We start from the raw sequence: 17,704 nt of genomic DNA, 5'->3' as shown, positions 1-17,704 counted from the left end.
CAAAGAAGGACACTATATAATGATCAAGGGATCGATCCATGAAGAAGATATAACAATTGTCAATATTTATGCACCCAACATAGGCGCACCTCAATACATAAGGCAAATACTAACAGCCATAAAAGGGGAAATCGACAGTAACACAATCATAGCAGGGGACTTTAACACCCCCCTGTCACCAATGGACAGATCATCCAAAATGAAAATAAATAAGGAAACACAAGCTTTAAATGAAACATTATACAAGATGGACTTAATTGATATTTATAGGACATTCCATCCAAAAACAACAGAATACACATTTTTCTCAAGTGCCCATGGAACATTCTCCAGGATAGATCATATCTTGGGTCACAAATCTAGCCTTGGCAAATTTAAGAAAATTGAAATCGTATCAAGTATCTTTTCTGACCACAACGCTATGAGACTAGATATCAATTACAGGAAAAGATCTGTAAAAAATACAAGCACATGGAGGCTAAACAATACACTACTTAATAACGAAGTGATCACTGAAGAAATCAAAGAGGAAATCAAAAAGTACTTAGAAACAAATGACAATGGAGACACGACAACCCAAAACCTATGGGATACAGCAAGAGCAGTTCTAAGAGGGAAGTTTATAGCAATACAATCATACCTTAAGAAACAGGAAGCATCTCGAATAAACAACTTAACTTTGCACCTAAAGCAATTAGAGAAGGAAGAACAAAAAAAACCCAAATTTAGCAGAAGGAAAGAAATCATAAAGATCAGATCAGAAATTAATGAAAAAGAAATGAAGGAAACAATAGCAAAGATCAATAAAAGTAAAAGCTGGTTCTTTGAGAAGATAAATAAAATTGATAAACCATTAGCCAGACTCATCAAGAAAAAAAGGGAGAAGACTCAAATCAATAGAATTAGAAATGAAAAAGGAGATGTAACAACTGACTCTGCAGAAATACAAAAGATTATTAGAGATTACTACAAGCAACTCTATGGCAATAAAATGGACAACCTGGAAGAAATGGACAAATTCTTAGAAATGCACAACCTGCCAAGACTGAACCAGGAAGAAATAGAAAACATGAACAGACCAATCACAAGCACTGAAATTGAAACTGTGATTAAAACTCTTCCAACAAACAAAAGCCCAGGACCAGATGGCTTCACAGGTGAATTCTATCAAACATTTAGAGAAGAGATAACTCCTATCCTTCTCAAACTCTTCCAACAGATAGCAGAGGGAGGAACACTCCCAAACTCATTCTACGAGGCCACCATCACCCTGATACCAAAACCAGACAAAGACGTCACAAAGAAAGAAAACTATAGGCCAATATCACTGATGAACATAGATGCAAAAATCCTCAACAAAATACTAGCAAACAGAATCCAACAGCACATTAAAAGGATCATGCACCATGATCAAGTGGGGTTTATTCCAGGAATGCAAGGATTCTTCAATATACGCAAATCAATCAACGTGATACACCATATCAACAAACTGAAGGAGAAAAACCATATGATCATCTCAATAGATGCAGAGAAAGCTTTTGACAAAATTCAACACCCATTTATGATAAAAACCCTGCAGAAAGTAGGAATAGAGGGAACTTTCCTCAATATAATAAAGGCAATATATGACAAACCCACAGCCAGCATTGTTCTCAATGGTGAAAAACTGAAACCATTTCCACTAAGATCAGGAACAAGACAAGGTTGCCCACTCTCACCACTCGTATTCAACCTAGTTTTGGAAGTTCTAGCCACAGCAATTAGAGAAAATAAAGAAATAAAAGGAATCCAAATAGGAAAAGAAGAAGTAAAGCTGTCACTGTTTGCAGATGACATGATACTATACATAGAGAATACTAAGGATGCTACCAGAAAACTACTAGAACTAATCAATGAATTTGGTAAAGTAGCAGGATACAAAGTTAATGCACAGAAATCTCTGGCATTCTTATACACTAATGACGAAAAATCTGAGAGGGAAATTAAGAAAACACTCCCATTTACCATTGCAACAAAAAGAATAAAATATCTAGGAATAAACCTACCTAAGGAGACAGAAGACTTGTATGCAGAAAACTATAAGACACTGATGAAAGAAATTAAAGATGATACAAATAGGTGGAGAAATATACCATGTTCTTGGATTGGAAGAATCAACATAGTGAAAATGACTGTATTACCCAAAGCAATCTACAGATTCAATGCAATCCCTATCAAATTACCACTGGCATTTTTTACAGAACTAGAAAAAAGAATTTCACAATTTTTATGGAAACACAAAAGACCCCGAATAACCAAAGCAATCTTGAGAACGAAAAATGGAGCTGGAGGAATCAGGCTCCCTGACTTCAGACTATACTACAAGGACACAGTAATCAAGACAGTATGGTACTGGCACAAAAACAGAAATATAGATCAATGGAACAGGATAGAAAGCCCAGAGATAAACCCACACACATATGGTCACCTTATCTTTGATAAAGGAGGCAAGAATATACATTGGAGAAAAGACAGCCTCTTCAATAAGTGGTGCTGGGAAAACTGGACAGCTACCTGTAGAAGTATGAAATTGGAACACTCCCTAACACCATACACAAAAATAAACTCAAAATGGGTTAAAGACCTAAATGTAAGGCCAGACACTATCAAACTCTTAGAGGAAAACATAGGCAGAACACTCTATGACATCAATCACAGCAAGATCCTTTTTGACCCATCTCCTAGAGAAATGGAAATAAAAACAAAAATAAACAAATGGGATCTAATGAAACTTAAAAGCTTTTGCACAGCAAAGGATACCATAAACAAGACCAAAAGACAACCCTCAGAATGGGAGAAAATATTTGCAAATGAAGCAACTGACAAAGGATTAATCTCCAAAATTTATAAGCAACTCATGCAGCTCAATAACAAAAAAACAAACAGCCCAATCCAAAAATGGGCAGAAGAACTAAATAGACATTTCTCCAAAGAAGATATACAGATAGCCAACAAACACATGAAAGAATGCTCAACATCATTAATCATTAGAGAAATGCAAATCAAAACTACAATGAGATATCATCTCACACCGGCCAGATTGGCCATCATCAAAAACTCTAGAAACAATAAATGCTGGAGAGGGTGTGGAGAAAAGGGAACACTCTTGCACTGCTGGTGGGAATGTAAAATGATACAGCCACTATGGAGAACAGTATGGAGGTTCCTTAAAAAACTACAAATAGAACTGCCATATGACCCAGCAATCCCACTACTGGGCATATACCCTGAGAAAACCATAATTCAAAAAGAGTCATGTACCAAAATGTTTATTGCAGCTCTATTTACGATAGCCAGGACATGGAAGCAACCTAAGTGTCCATCAACAGATGAATGGATAAGGAAGATGTGGCACATATATACAATGGAATATTACTCAGCCATAAAAAGAAATGAAACTGAGTTATTTGTAATGAGGTGGATAGACCTGGAATCTGTCATACAGAGTGAAGTAAGTCAGAAGGACAAAAACAAATACCGTATGCTAACACATATATATGGAATCTAAAAAAAAAAAAAAAAAAAAAATGTCAAGAAGAGATTAGTGGTAGGATGGGAATAAAACACAGACCTACTAGAGCATGGACTTGGGGATATGGGGAGGGGGAAGGGTAAGCTGTGACGATGTGAGAGAGTGGCAGGGACATATACACACTACCAAATGTAAATTAGATAGCTAGTGGGAAGCTACAGCATAGCACAGGGAGTGCACCTCTGGACTTAGTGACCACCTAGAGCGGTGGGATAGGGAGGGTGGGAGGGAGGGTGACAAAAGAGGGAAGAGATATGGGAACATATGTATATGTATAACTGATTCACTTTGTTGTAAAAGAGAAACTAACACACTATTGTAAAACAGTTATACTCAAATAAAGATGTTAAAAAAAAAAAAAAAGAATAACTTATAGCAATTCTTCTCAAACTCTTCCAAAAGATTGAAGAGAGAACATTCCCTGAGAAATTCTAGGAAGCCACCCTGACCCTTATACTAAAACCAGACAAAGACACCACCAAAAAGAGAAAGTTACAGGCTAATATCTTTGATAAATACCGATGCAAAAATTCTCAACAAAATTTTAGCAAACAAAATCCAAGAACACATAAAAAAAAGATCATACACCATGACCAAATGAGATTCATCCCAAGTTCGCAAGGATGGTTCAACACTCATGAATCATTCAACATAATACACCATATTAACAAAAGAAAAGTCAAAAACCAAATGGCCACCTCAATACTTGCAGAAAAAACATTTGACAAATGTCAACATCCGTTCATGATAAAAACTCTTACCAAAGTGGGAATAGAGGAAACATATCTCAACATAATAAAAGCCATTTATGACAAACCCACAGACAAGATAATACTCGATGGTGAAAGGCTAAAAGCCTCCCTGCTAAAATCTGGAACAAGACAAGGATACCCATTCTCAACACTTCTATTTAACATAATATTGGAAGTCCTAGCCACAGTAATCTGACAAGAAAAAGAAATAAAATTTATCCACATTGGAGGAGAAGAGGTAAAATTGTTATTATATGCAGATGACATAATGTTATGTATAGAAAACCCTAAAGACTCCACACAAAAACTACTAGATCTAATAAATGAATTCATCAAAATAGAAGGATACAAAATTAACATTCAAAAATTGGTTCATTTCTTTACACTAACAATGAAATATCAGAAAGGAAATGTAAGAAAAAATGCTTTTTAAAATAGCACCAAAAAGAAAAAAACACCTGACCAAGGAGTTGAAAGACTTATATACTGAAAACTATAAAATGTTAATAAAGGAAATTAAAGAGGATTCAATGAAATGGAAAGATATCCCATGCTCTTGGATTGGAAGAATTAATATGCTTAAAATGGCAATACTACCCAAAGCAATCTACAGATTTAATGTGATCCCTATCAAAAATCTCAAGACATTTTTCATGGAACTACAACAAATAATCCAAAAATTTATATGGAACCACAAAAGATCAAGAATTGCAAAAGCAATCCTGAGGAAAAAACAAAAAAGCCAAAAAAAAGCAGGAAACATAACTCTCCCAAACTTCAGACACTACTACAAATCTACATTAATCAAAACAAGGTGGTATTGATATAAAAACAGACCTATGGATCAATGGAACAGAATAGAGAGACCAGAAATAAACACACACACCTAGAGTCAATTAATCTTCAACAAAGGAGGCAAGAACATACAATGGTAAAAAGATAGTTTTTTCAACAAGTTGTACTGGGAAAGTTGGACAATGGTATGTAAATCAATGAAATTAGAACACACCCTCACACCACACATACAAATAAACTCAAAATGGCTTACAGACTTAAACATAAGACATGACACCATAAAACTCCTAGAAGAGATCATAGACAAAACATTCTCTGACATACATCATATCAATATTTTCTTTGGTCAGTCTCCCTAGCTAATAGAATTAAAAACAAAAATAAACAGATGGGACCTAATCAAACTTACAAACTTTTGCACAGCAAAGGAAACCAAAAAACAAAAACAAAAAAACCCAAAAAGACAACATATGGAATGGGAGAAAATATTTGCAAGTGATGCAACAGAAAAGGGCTTAATCTCCAAAGTATACAAAGAGCTCATACAACTTAAAAACAACAGCTAAACTGAGATGAAAATGTCAAATCTCCACTTTACTCCTGGCTAGGCAGACACAGTTTAAGAACAACTTGCAGGTAAAGATATCATTTGCAAAGCAAGCTCTTTGCATCTCAGTCTCAAAAGCTGTATGGGCCCACTTAGAGTTGACATCATAGTACATTGCCTAGGGAAATGAAGATTTTGCAATTAAACTGTGGGTAGTCCAACCAGTTAATTCAGTACAAGAACTCCACAGATAAAATACCCTGAACACTGTGCTTGCTGAATATTTGTAACTTCTCTTTGGAAAACTTTATCAATACAACCCTCAACTTCTGAACTAAGTATATTCTGTCCTTGGAAACAGAATGGTTATATTTCTATAATCAGTGATATCTTAGCTGTGAAAGAAGATGAGGAGGTAACATGTAAAGTACAGGGAATCATGGAGGTACATGAAAATTTTCATAGGATTAAAATTTATAAAAATCTTTATTAGCTGTTCAATGTGGCATTTCTGATGTCCTGTTAAACCTATTTAAATTTCAGAAAATATTGGGGGTTTGTTGTTGAAGACTTGAGATTCTTCTAGGGTAGATAATAAAGTGAATACATTCAGTGTCTGTAAAATATTGCAGAGTATGGAATGAGAAAATAAATAACATTAAGTAGCTCTGAATTCGTTACTTTATATGCACTTCCTCAGAGTGTTCCAAAAAACAATACTACAAAGGAATTGTGATTATTCCCACTTTATAGATGAAGAAATGGAGTTTAAGAAAGGTGATATAACTTGATCAGGTATGCAAGAAGTGACCAAACTGAACTTAACTTCTTACTATTAACATTTAAATATTAGAAACAGACATTATTTTTTGAATCTTGAAAGAAAAATGTAATGAATTACAATTGGCTTACTTATCAATTTTATCTTAATATGACCAAACATGGAACTTTTCTGTTCTTATCCCAAGTAAGGCTTTTAGCTTTTAATGACTGTATAATACATAAATAGAGTTATTAGAAATTAGGATGTGATGGTCCATTTCCATCTCCCTGTGCCCTCATAATAACTACTAGTATAGTTTATTCGATTATATTTACAAAATATATCATGGAATAAAAAGTAGGATAATCTCGGTAATTTATGAAGATGGTAGTAAAAATAAGATATTTTTCCCTTAATGGAAAAATTATAACTACATAACCCAACCCTTAAAAGCGTCTTGGAAACAATACTCAGATGGTTTGAATAAGCTTTATGCTTCAGTGTATTATACTTCACTAAATAAAAAAATATTTTATAACTATGAGGGAATCAAAACAAACACAAAACCATTATTAAAATATTGCTATATGAAGTTCACCAGATTTAGGAAATATAGATGGATAGATAGATATATTTACACACATACATACATATATATTTACATATATATGTAAGTAAACTGATATTTGAAAATGGAAATTATTGAATGAGGATGGAACTCCTTTCACTATTGATAGTGTGATGGAAAGCATAAGGGAATAGAAGTATGAAAAGTAGGGCTCCAGGTGCTGCTCTGAGATATACTTGATCTAGGACCTTGAGCAATAATTCACCTTTCCATGTCTCAGTTTACTAATCTAAAACCATGGATTTAAACTTTATGATCCTTACAGTTCTACTCAGATCTGTAAATCCATGAAATTTTTCCTGCTATTATGATTATTGTCCCTCTTTCCAAATCCTTATCAGCATTAGGAATAAGCTAATGTTCCAGCTGGCTGCCACAGAGGCTCAGGCAGTAAATGTAAAGAATCATAGAAGAGGATTAATTTTCAAGTCTGGATTTTCATCATGACATTCAGTCTAGACACACTTATATGAATAAAATGAAGCTACAAAGTTCAAATATGGCTTAGACAGTTGGATCACAGAGACTGACTATGTTTAAAAGTTTTTAGACATTTTAAAATGTCTTCTTTATTAAAAAAAACACAAAAAAACAACAAAAACTAAACTGAAAGTGGATTTTAGTTTAATTAGGTTTAATAGTAAAACCATTGATAAAATTGCCAGATGATGACATAAAAGAAGTAAATTTATCTTTTCACATATTCATCCCCTCTCAGTTTAAATCCATGGAAATCTCTCAAACAAATGCTGTGCATAATTACTTATAATAGACAGTCCCCCAATTTTTGCTACTTTATATTTTGCTGGACCAATCATTGTGGTTAATAAGGACCTCAATTACTACAACATTTATTAATGTATTCAGTGGCATAAACTGATGTTTAAACAGACAAATTGAGCAGGTTACACAGTTAAGAATTTCCCATCAATATGGTGCCATGAAAAGCTGTTCCCCAAAATGCATTGGCCTTGAAATTGTGATCTATACAGTAATTATTTTTGTACTTAATATATTTTAATAATATATTGGGTAAAGATAGGAAAAATGCAAGATTTGTAGGCATATCTGGGTATTTAAGTTTGAGGCAAAATTTTTAAAATATTTGTCTTCTTATATATTAGATCGGCAAAAATTCAAAAGCTTGAAAATAGAATCTGATGGTAATGCAGCAGGGAAATTGTCACTCTCAAACATTTTTGGTGTGAGTTCCGGATATTGCACCACTAATGAAGGGGGATTTAGAAATACACAACAAAATTTCCTATTCATTTACTTTTTGACGAAGAAATCACATTTCTAAGACTCTACCCTGAAGATATTCCTCCATAAAAACAAAAAATCTCTATATACAAAGTTTTCATTGTGGCATTTGTTATAGCAAAATATTGGCAATAATCCAAATATCTATCAAAGGAGGATGATTGAATAATCTATGGAATATCTACACAAGTGATTTCCATGTGACTGAAAAGAAAACATCATGAACTGATTGTAAGTTTTGTTTTTTTTTTTAACATCTTTATTGGAGTATAACTGTTTTACAATAGTGTGTTAGTTTCTCCTTTACAACAAAGTGAATCAGTTATACATATACATATGTTCCCATATCTCTTCCCTCTTGCATCACCCTCCCTCCCACCCTCCCTATCCCACCCCTCTAGGTGGTCACAAAGCACAGAGGTGATCTCCCTGTGCTATGCGGCAGCTTCCCACTAGTTATCTAATTTACATTTGGTAGTGTATATATGTCCATGCCACTCTCTCAGTTGGTCACAGCTTACCCTTCCCCCTCCCCATAGCAAGACGGGAATAAAGACACAGACCTACTAGAGAATGGACTTGAGAATATGGGGAGAGGAAGGGCAAGCTGTGACAAGAGCTTGGCATGGAGATATATACACTACCAAACATAAAATATATAGCTAGTGGCAAGCAGCCGCATAGCACAGTGTGATCAGCTCGGTGTTTTGTGACCACCTGGGCGGTGGGGGGGGGGGGTTAGGGAAGATAGGAAGGAGGGATATGCAAGAGGGAAGAGATATGGAAACATATGTATATGTATAACTGATTCACTTTGTTATAAAGTAGAAGCTAACACACAATTGTAAAGCAATAATACTCCAGTAAAGATATTAAAAAAAAAAAAAGAAGTAAGAGGTTTATTAATTTTCTATTCCTGTGTAACAAATAGTCCGAAAACTTAGCAGCTTAGAACAACAGACATTTATTATCTCACAGTTTCTGTGGAAACAGATATAGGAAAACAGGTGCAACTTAGCTGGTTGTGTCAAAGCCTCAGGCTCCGGCTCTCAGGCAGGCTGCCATCACAATATTGGCAGGGACTACAGTCATCTCAAAGCTCAACTGGGGGAGAGTCCCCTTCCAAGATTGCTCATGTTGTTGCTGTCAGGTATTGTGTCTTTGTCACATTGGTCTCTCCACTGGCTCCCTGAGTGTCCTCATGACATGAGAGCAGTCTAAGGTGTTGAAGCCAGAGAAAGGAAGATACAGTCCTTTATAATTTAATCATGAACGTAACATCCATCATTTTTCCTTTTTCAATTTGTTGGAAACTGTCACCAGATCCAGCCCACATTTAAGAGAAGGATAATAAACGAGGTTAAATATCATTAGGAGCCACCTCAGGAGCTGTGTATCTATGAAGGATATAGAACAACTTTTTCTATGTATTTGGCTTGGAGTGTGTGTCCCCCAAAAATCTCTTTAAAATGTTTATATTTTCAAGTTTATCTTTTATGTTGTCTGAAGTTATTACGGTACCGAGGCCTTCCCCATTCTTTTTTTTTTTTTATGATGAAATATAAGGCGATGTTTATTTCTTTTTTTTTTTTAACATCTTTATTTGAGTATAACTGTTTTACAATAGTGTGTTAGTTTCTCTTTTACAACAAAGTGAATCAGTTATACATATACATATGTTCCCATATCTCTTCCCTCTTTTGTCACCCTCCCTCCCATCCTCCCTATCCCACCCCTCTAGGTGGTCACAAAGTACAGAGGTGCACTCCCTGTGCTATGCTGTAGCTTCCCACTAGCTATCTAATTTACATTTGGTAGTGTGTATATGTCCCTGCCACTCTCTCACATCATCACAGCTTACCCTTCCCCATCCCCATATCCTCAAGTCCATGCTCTAGTAGGTCTGTGATTTATTCCCATCCTACCACTAATCTCTTCTTGACATTTTTTTTTTTTTTTTTTTTTTTAGATTCCATATATATGTGTTAGCATACGGTATTTGTTTTTGTCCTTCTGACTTACTTCACTCTGTATGACAGATTCCAGGTCTATCCACCTCATTACAAATAACTCAGTTTCATTTCTTTTTATGGCTGAGTAATATTCCATTGTATATATGTGCCACATCTTCCTTATCCATTCATCTGTTGATGGACACTTAGGTTGCTTCCATGTCCTGGCTATCGTAAATAGAGCTGCAATAAACATTTTGGTACATGACTCTTTTTGAATTATGGTTTTCTCAGGGTATATGCCCAGTAGTGGGATTGCTGGGTCATATGGCAGTTCTATTTGTAGTTTTTTAAGGAACCTCCATACTGTTCTCCATAGTGGCTGTATCATTTTACATTCCCACCGGCAGTGCAAGAGTGTTCCCTTTTCTCCACACCCTCTCCAGCATTTATTGTTTCTAGAGTTTTTGATGATGGCCAATCTGGCCGGTGTGAGATGATATCTCATTGTAGTTTTGATTTGCATTTCTCTAATGATTAATGATGTTGAGCATTCTTTCATGTGTTTGTTGGCTATCTGTATATCTTCTTTGGAGAAATGTCTATTTAGTTCTTCTGCCCATTTTTGGATTGGGCTGTTTGTTTTTTTGTTATTGAGCTGCATGAGTTGCTTATAAATTTTGGAGATTAATCCTTTGTCAGTTGCTTCATTTGCAAATATTTTCTCCCATTCTGAGGGTTGTCTTTTGGTCTTGTTTATGGTATCCTTTGCTGTGCAAAAGCTTTTAAGTTTCATTAGATCCCATTTGTTTATTTTTGTTTTTATTTCCATTTCTCTAGGAGATGGGTCAAAAAGGATCTTGCTGTGATTGATGTCATAGAGTGTTCTGCCTATGTTTTCCTCTAAGAGTTTGATAGTGTCTGGCCTTACATTTAGGTCTTTAGCCCATTTTGAGTTTATTTTTGTGTATGGTGTTAGGGAGTGTTCTAATTTCATACTTCTACAGGTAGCTGTCCAGTTTTCCCAGCACCACTTATTGAAGAGGCTGTCTTTTCTCCAATGTATATTCTTGCCTCCTTTATCAAAGATAAGGTGACCATATGTGTGTGGGTTTATCTCTGGGCTTTCTATCCTGTTCCATTGATCTATATTTCTGTTTTTGTGCCAGTACCATACTGTCTTGATTACTGTGGCCTCGTAATATAGTCTGAAGTCAGGGAGCCTGATTCCTCCAGCTCCATTTTTCGTTCTCAAGATTGCTTTGGCTATTCGGGGTCTTTTGTGTTTCCATAAAAATTGTGAAATTCTTTTTTCTAGTTCTGTAAAAAATGCCAGTGGTAATTTGATAGGGATTGCATTGAATCTGTAGATTGCTTTGGGTAATACAGTCATTTTCACTATGTTGATTCTTCCAATCCAAGAACATGGTATATTTCTCCACCTATTTGTATCATCTTTAATTTCTTTCATCAGTGTCTTATAGTTTTCTGCATACAAGTCTTCTGTCTCCTTAGGTAGGTTTATTCCTAGATATTTTATTCTTTTTGTTGCAATGGTAAATGGGAGTGTTTTCTTAATTTCCCTCTCAGATTTTTCATCATTAGTGTATAAGAATGCCAGAGATTTCTGTGCATTAACTTTGTATCCTGCTACTTTACCAAATTCATTGATTAGTTCTAGTAGTTTTCTGGTAGCATCCTTAGTATTCTCTATGTATAGTATCATGTCATCTGCAAACAGTGACAGCTTTACTTCTTCTTTTCCTATTTGGATTCCTTTTATTTCTTTATTTTCTCTAATTGCTGTGGCTAGAACTTCCAAAACTAGGTTGAATACGAGTGGTGAGAGTGGGCAACCTTGTCTTGTTCCTGATCTTAGTGGAAATGGTTTCAGTTTTTCACCATTGAGAACAATGCTGGCTGTGGGTTTGTCATATATTGCCTTTATTATATTGAGGAAAGTTCCCTCTATTCCTACTTTCTGCAGGGTTTTTATCATAAATGGGTGTTGAATTTTGTCAAAAGCTTTCTCTGCATCTATTGAGATGATCATATGGTTTTTCTCCTTCAGTTTGTTGATATGGTGTATCACGTTGATTGATTTGCGTATATTGAAGAATCCTTGCATTCCTGGAATAAACCCCACTTGATCATGGTGCATGATCCTTTTAATGTGCTGTTGGATTCTGTTTGCTAGTATTTTGTTGAGGATTTTTGCATCTATGTTCATCAGTGATATTGGCCTATAGTTTTCTTTCTTTGTGACGTCTTTGTCTGGTTTTGGTATCAGGGTGATGGTGGCCTCGTAGAATGAGTTTGGGAGTGTTCCTCCCTCTGCTATCTGTTGGAAGAGTTTGAGAAGGATAGGAGTTATCTCTTCTCTAAATGTTTGATAGAATTCACCTGTGAAGCCATCTGGTCCTGGGCTTTTGTTTGTTGGAAGAGTTTTAATCACAGTTTCAATTTCAGTGCTTGTGATTGGTCTGTTCATGTTTTCTATTTCTTCCTGGTTCAGTCTTGGCAGGTTGTGCATTTCTAAGAATTTGTCCATTTCTTCCAGGTTGTCCATTTTATTGCCATAGAGTTGCTTGTAGTAATCTCTAATAATCTTTTGTATTTCTGCAGAGTCAGTTGTTACATCTCCTTTTTCATTTCTAATTCTATTGATTTGAGTCTTCTCCCTTTTTTTCTTGATGAGTCTGGCTAATGGTTTATCAATTTTATTTATCTTCTCAAAGAACCAGCTTTTACTTTTATTGATCTTTGCTATTGTTTCCTTCATTTCTTTTTCATTAATTTCTGATCTGATCTTTATGATTTCTTTCCTTCTGCTAAATTTGGGTTTTTTTTGTTCTTCCTTCTCTAATTGCTTTAGGTGCAAAGTTAAGTTGTTTATTCGAGATGCTTCCTGTTTCTTAAGGTATGATTGTATTGCTATAAACTTCCCTCTTAGAACTGCTCTTGCTGTATCCCATAGGTTTTGGGTTGTCGTGTCTCCATTGTCATTTGTTTCTAAGTACTTTTTGATTTCCTCTTTGATTTCTTCAGTGATCACTTCGTTATTAAGTAGTGTATTGTTTAGCCTCCATGTGCTTGTATTTTTTACAGATCTTTTCCTGTAATTGATATCTAGTCTCATAGCGTTGTGGTCAGAAAAGATACTTGATACGATTTCAATTTTCTTAAATTTGCCAAGGCTAGATTTGTGACCCAAGATATGATCTATCCTGGAGAATGTTCCATGGGCACTTGAGAAAAATGTGTATTCTGTTGTTTTTGGATGGAATGTCCTATAAATATCAATTAAGTCCATCTTGTATAATGTTTCATTTAAAGCTTGTGTTTCCTTATTTATTTTCATTTTGGATGATCTGTCCATTGGTGACAGGGGGGTGTTAAAGTCCCCTGCTATGATTGTGTTACTGTCGATTTCCCCTTTTATGGCTGTTAGTATTTGCCTTATGTATTGAGGTGTGCCTATGTTGGGTGCATAAATATTTACAATTGTTATATCTTCTTCATGGATCGATCCCTTGATCATTATATAGTGTCCTTCTTTGTCTCTTGTAATAGTTTTTATTTTAAAGTCTATTTTGTCTGATATGAGAATTGCTACTCCAGCTTTCTTCTGATTTCCATTTGCATGGAATATCTTTTTCCATCCCCTCACTTTCAGCCTGTAAGTGTCCCTAGGTCTGAAGTGGGTCTCTTGTAGATAGCATATATATGGTTCCTGTTTTTGTATCCATTCAGCCAGTCTGTGTCTTTTGGTGGGAGCATTTAATCCATTTACATTTAAGGTAATTATTGATATGTGCGTTCCTATTACCATTTACTTAATTGTTTCAGGTTGTTCTTGTAGGTCTTTTCCTTCTCTTATGTTTCTTGCTTAGAGAAGTTCCTTTAGCATTTGTTGTAAAGCTGGTTTGGTGATGCTGAACTGTCTCAGCTTTTGCTTGTCTGTAAAGGTTTTAATTTCTCCATCAAATCTGAATGAGATCCTTGCTGGGTAGAGTAGTCTTGGTTGTAGGTTTTTTTCCTTCATCACTTTAAATATGTCCTGCCACTCCCTTCTGGCTTGTAGAGTTTCTGCTGAAAGATCAGATGTTAGCCTTATGGGGATTCCCTTGTGTGTTATTTTTCCCTTGCTGCTTTTAATATGTTTTCTTTGTATTTAATTTTTGACAGTTTGATTATTATGTGTCTCGGCGTATTTATCCTTGGGTTTATCCTGTATGGGACTCTCTGTGCTTCCTGGACTTGGTTGACTATTTCCTTTCCTATATTAGGGAAGTTTTCAACTATAATCTCTTCAAATATTTTCTCAGTCCCTTTCTTTTTCTCTTCTTCTTCTGGGACCCCGATGATTCGAATGTTGGTGCGTTTAATGTTGTCCCAGAGATCTCTGAGACTGTCCTCAGTTCTTTTCATTCTTTTTTCTTTCTTCTGCTCTGCAGTAGTTATTTCCACTATTTTATCTTCCAGGTCACTTATCCGTCCTTCTGCCTCAGTTATTCTGCTACTGATCCCGTCTAGAGTATTTTTCATTTCATTTATTGTGTTGCTCATCGTTACTTGCTTCCTCTTTATTTCTTCTAGGTCCTTGTTAACTGTTTCTTGCAATTTGTCTATTCTATTTCCAAGATTTTGCATCATCTTCACCATCATTATTCTAAATTCTCTTTCAGGTAGATTGTCTATTACCTCTTCATCTGTTAGGTCTGGTGTGTTTTTATCTTGTTCCTTCATCTGCTGTGTGTTTTTCTGTCTTCTCATTTTGCTTATCTTACTGTGTTTGGGGTCTCCCTTTTGCAGGCTGCAGGTTCGAATTTCTATCTATTTTTGGTGGCCGTCCCCAGTGGCTGAGGTTCGTTCAGTGGGTTGAGCAGGTTTCCTGGTTGGGGGGACCAGTTGCCCTGTTCTGGTGGATGAGGCTGGATCCCGTCTCCCTGGTGGGTAGGTCCACGTCTGGGGGCGTGTATGGGGATGTCGGTAGCCTTACTGTGATTCTAGGCAGCCTCTCTGCTAATGGATGGGTCTGTAGACCTGTCTCGCTCTTTGTTGGGGATAGGGTGTCCAGCACTTTTCGTTGCTGGTCCTTGAGTGAATCTGGGTCTTGGTGTTGAGATGGAGATCTCTGGGAGATTTTCGCCGTTTGATATTACGTGGAGCTGAGAGGTCTCTTGTGGACCAGTGTCCTGAGGTTAGTTCTCCCACCTCAGAGACACAGCCTTGACACCTGGCTGGAGTGCCAAGAGCCTTTAATCCACACGGCTCAAAAGAAAAGGGAGAAAATAGTAGAAAGTCAAGAAAGGAAGGAAGAAAGGAGGAAAGGAGGGAAGGAAGGAAGAAAGGAAGGGAGGGAGGAAGAAAGGAAGGGCGGAAGGAAGGAGGGAATAAAGAAAGGAAGGGAGGGAGGAAGAAAGGAAGGGAGGAAGGAAGGAAGGAATAAAAGGAAGGGAGGGAGGAAGAAAGGAAGGGAGGAAGGAAGGAGGGAATAAAGAAAGGAAGGGAGGGAGGAAGAAAGGAAGAGAGGGAGGAAGAAAGGAAAGGAGGAAGGAAGGAGGGAATAAAGAAAGGAATGGAGGGAGGAAGAAAGGAAGGGAGGAAGGAAGGAGGGAATAAAGAAAGGAAGGGAGGGAGGAAGAAAGGAAGGGAGGGAGGAAGGAAGGAGGGAATAAAGGAAGGAAGGGAGGGAGGAAGAAAGGAAGGGAGGAAGGAAGGAGGGAATAAAGGAAGGAAGGGAGGGAGGAAGGAGGGAATAAAGGAAGGAAGGGAGGAAGGAAGGAAGGAAGGGAGGAAGGAAGGAAGGAGGGAAATAGGAAAAGGAGGGAAGAAAGGAAGAAAGAAAGGGGAGAAGACAAAATAAAGTAGGGTAAAATACAGTTATTAAAATTACAAAATAATTATTAAGAAGAAAAATTTCTATTAAAGAAAAAAAAAAAAAAGGTCGGTCTAACCCCAGGACAAATGGTGAAAACAAAGCTACACAGACAAAATCTCACACAGCAGCACCCACATACACACTCACAAAAAGAATAAAGGGGAAAATAATAGTATATCTTGCTCCCAAAGTCCACTTCCTCAACCTGGGATATTTCGCTGTCTATTCAGGTTTTCCACAGATGCAGGGCACTTCAAGCTGACTGTGGAGCTTTAACCCGCTGTTTCTGAGGCTGCTGGGAGGGACCACCCCCTCTCTTTGTTCGCACAGCTCCTGGGGCTCAGCCCTGGACCTGGCCCCGCCTCTGCACGCAGGTCGTCCGAGGGCGTCTGCCCTTTGCTCAGAGAGGGCGGGGTCAAAGGAGCAGCGTTAATGGAGCAGCTGATTCGTGGTCTCTGGCTCACTCAGGCGGTGGGTGGGGGGGCACGGATGTGGGGCGAGTCCGCGGCGGCAGAGGCCGGCGTGACGCTGCACTGGCCCGAGGCACGCCGCGCGTTTTCCCGGGGAAGCAGTCCCAGGATCCCGGGACCCAGGCGCTGGCGGGCTGCACAGGCTCCCGGGAGGGGCGGTGTGGAGAGTGACCTGCGCTCGCACACAGGCCTCTTGGTGGCGGCAGTAGCAACCGTAGCGCCCCACACCCGTCTCTGTTGTCCGCGCCGACAGCCGCAGCTCGCGCCCGTTTCTGGAGCTCCTTTATGTGGTGCCCTTAATTCCCTTTCCTCGCGCCCCAGGAAGCGAAGAGGCAAGAAAAAGTCTCTTGTCTCTTCGGCAGCTCCGCGCCCGTTTCTGGAGCTCCTTTAAGCGGCGCGCTTAAACCCCTCTCCTCGCGTAGCAGGAGGTAAAGAGGGAAGAAAAGATCTCTTGCCTCTTCGGCAGCTCCAGACTTCTCCCGAACTCCCTCCCGGCCAGCCGTGGTGCGCTAACCCCTTCAGGCTGTTTTCTTCGCTCTGCCAACTCCAGACCTTTCCCTGGGATCCGCCCGAGGCTCAGTTCCCAGCCCCGCCCGCCGCGGCGGATGAGCAGACAAGCCTCTCCGGCTGGTGAGTGCTGATCGGTACCAATCCTCCGTGCGGGAATCTCTCCGCTTTGCCCTCCGCACCCTGTTGGCTGTGGTCTCCTCCGCGGCTCTGAAGCTTCCCCCTCCGCCACCCGCAGTCTCCGCCTGCGAAGGGGCTTCTAGTGTGTGGGAACCTTTCCTCCCTCTCGGCTCCCTCCCACTGGTGCAGGTCCCGTCCCTATTCTTTTGTCTCTGTTTATTCTTTTTTCTTTTGCCCTAACAAGGTACGTGGGGGGGTTTCTTGCCTGAGGTCTGAGGTCTGAGGTCTTCTGCCAGCGTTTGGTGGGTGTTCTATAGGAGAAGTTCCACGTGTAGATGTATTTCTGATGTATCTGTGAGGAGGAAGAGTGATCCCCGCGTCTTACTCTTCCGCCATCTTCTTGCTCCCCCCCCATTCTTAATTACTTTCAAAAAGTTAAACCCTAGGAAGGT

This window comes from Kogia breviceps, chromosome 17, assembly GCF_026419965.1.
Source record: "Kogia breviceps isolate mKogBre1 chromosome 17, mKogBre1 haplotype 1, whole genome shotgun sequence".
Taxonomy (NCBI): domain Eukaryota; kingdom Metazoa; phylum Chordata; class Mammalia; order Artiodactyla; family Physeteridae; genus Kogia; species Kogia breviceps.
This window is presented reverse-complemented; position numbering follows the sequence as displayed.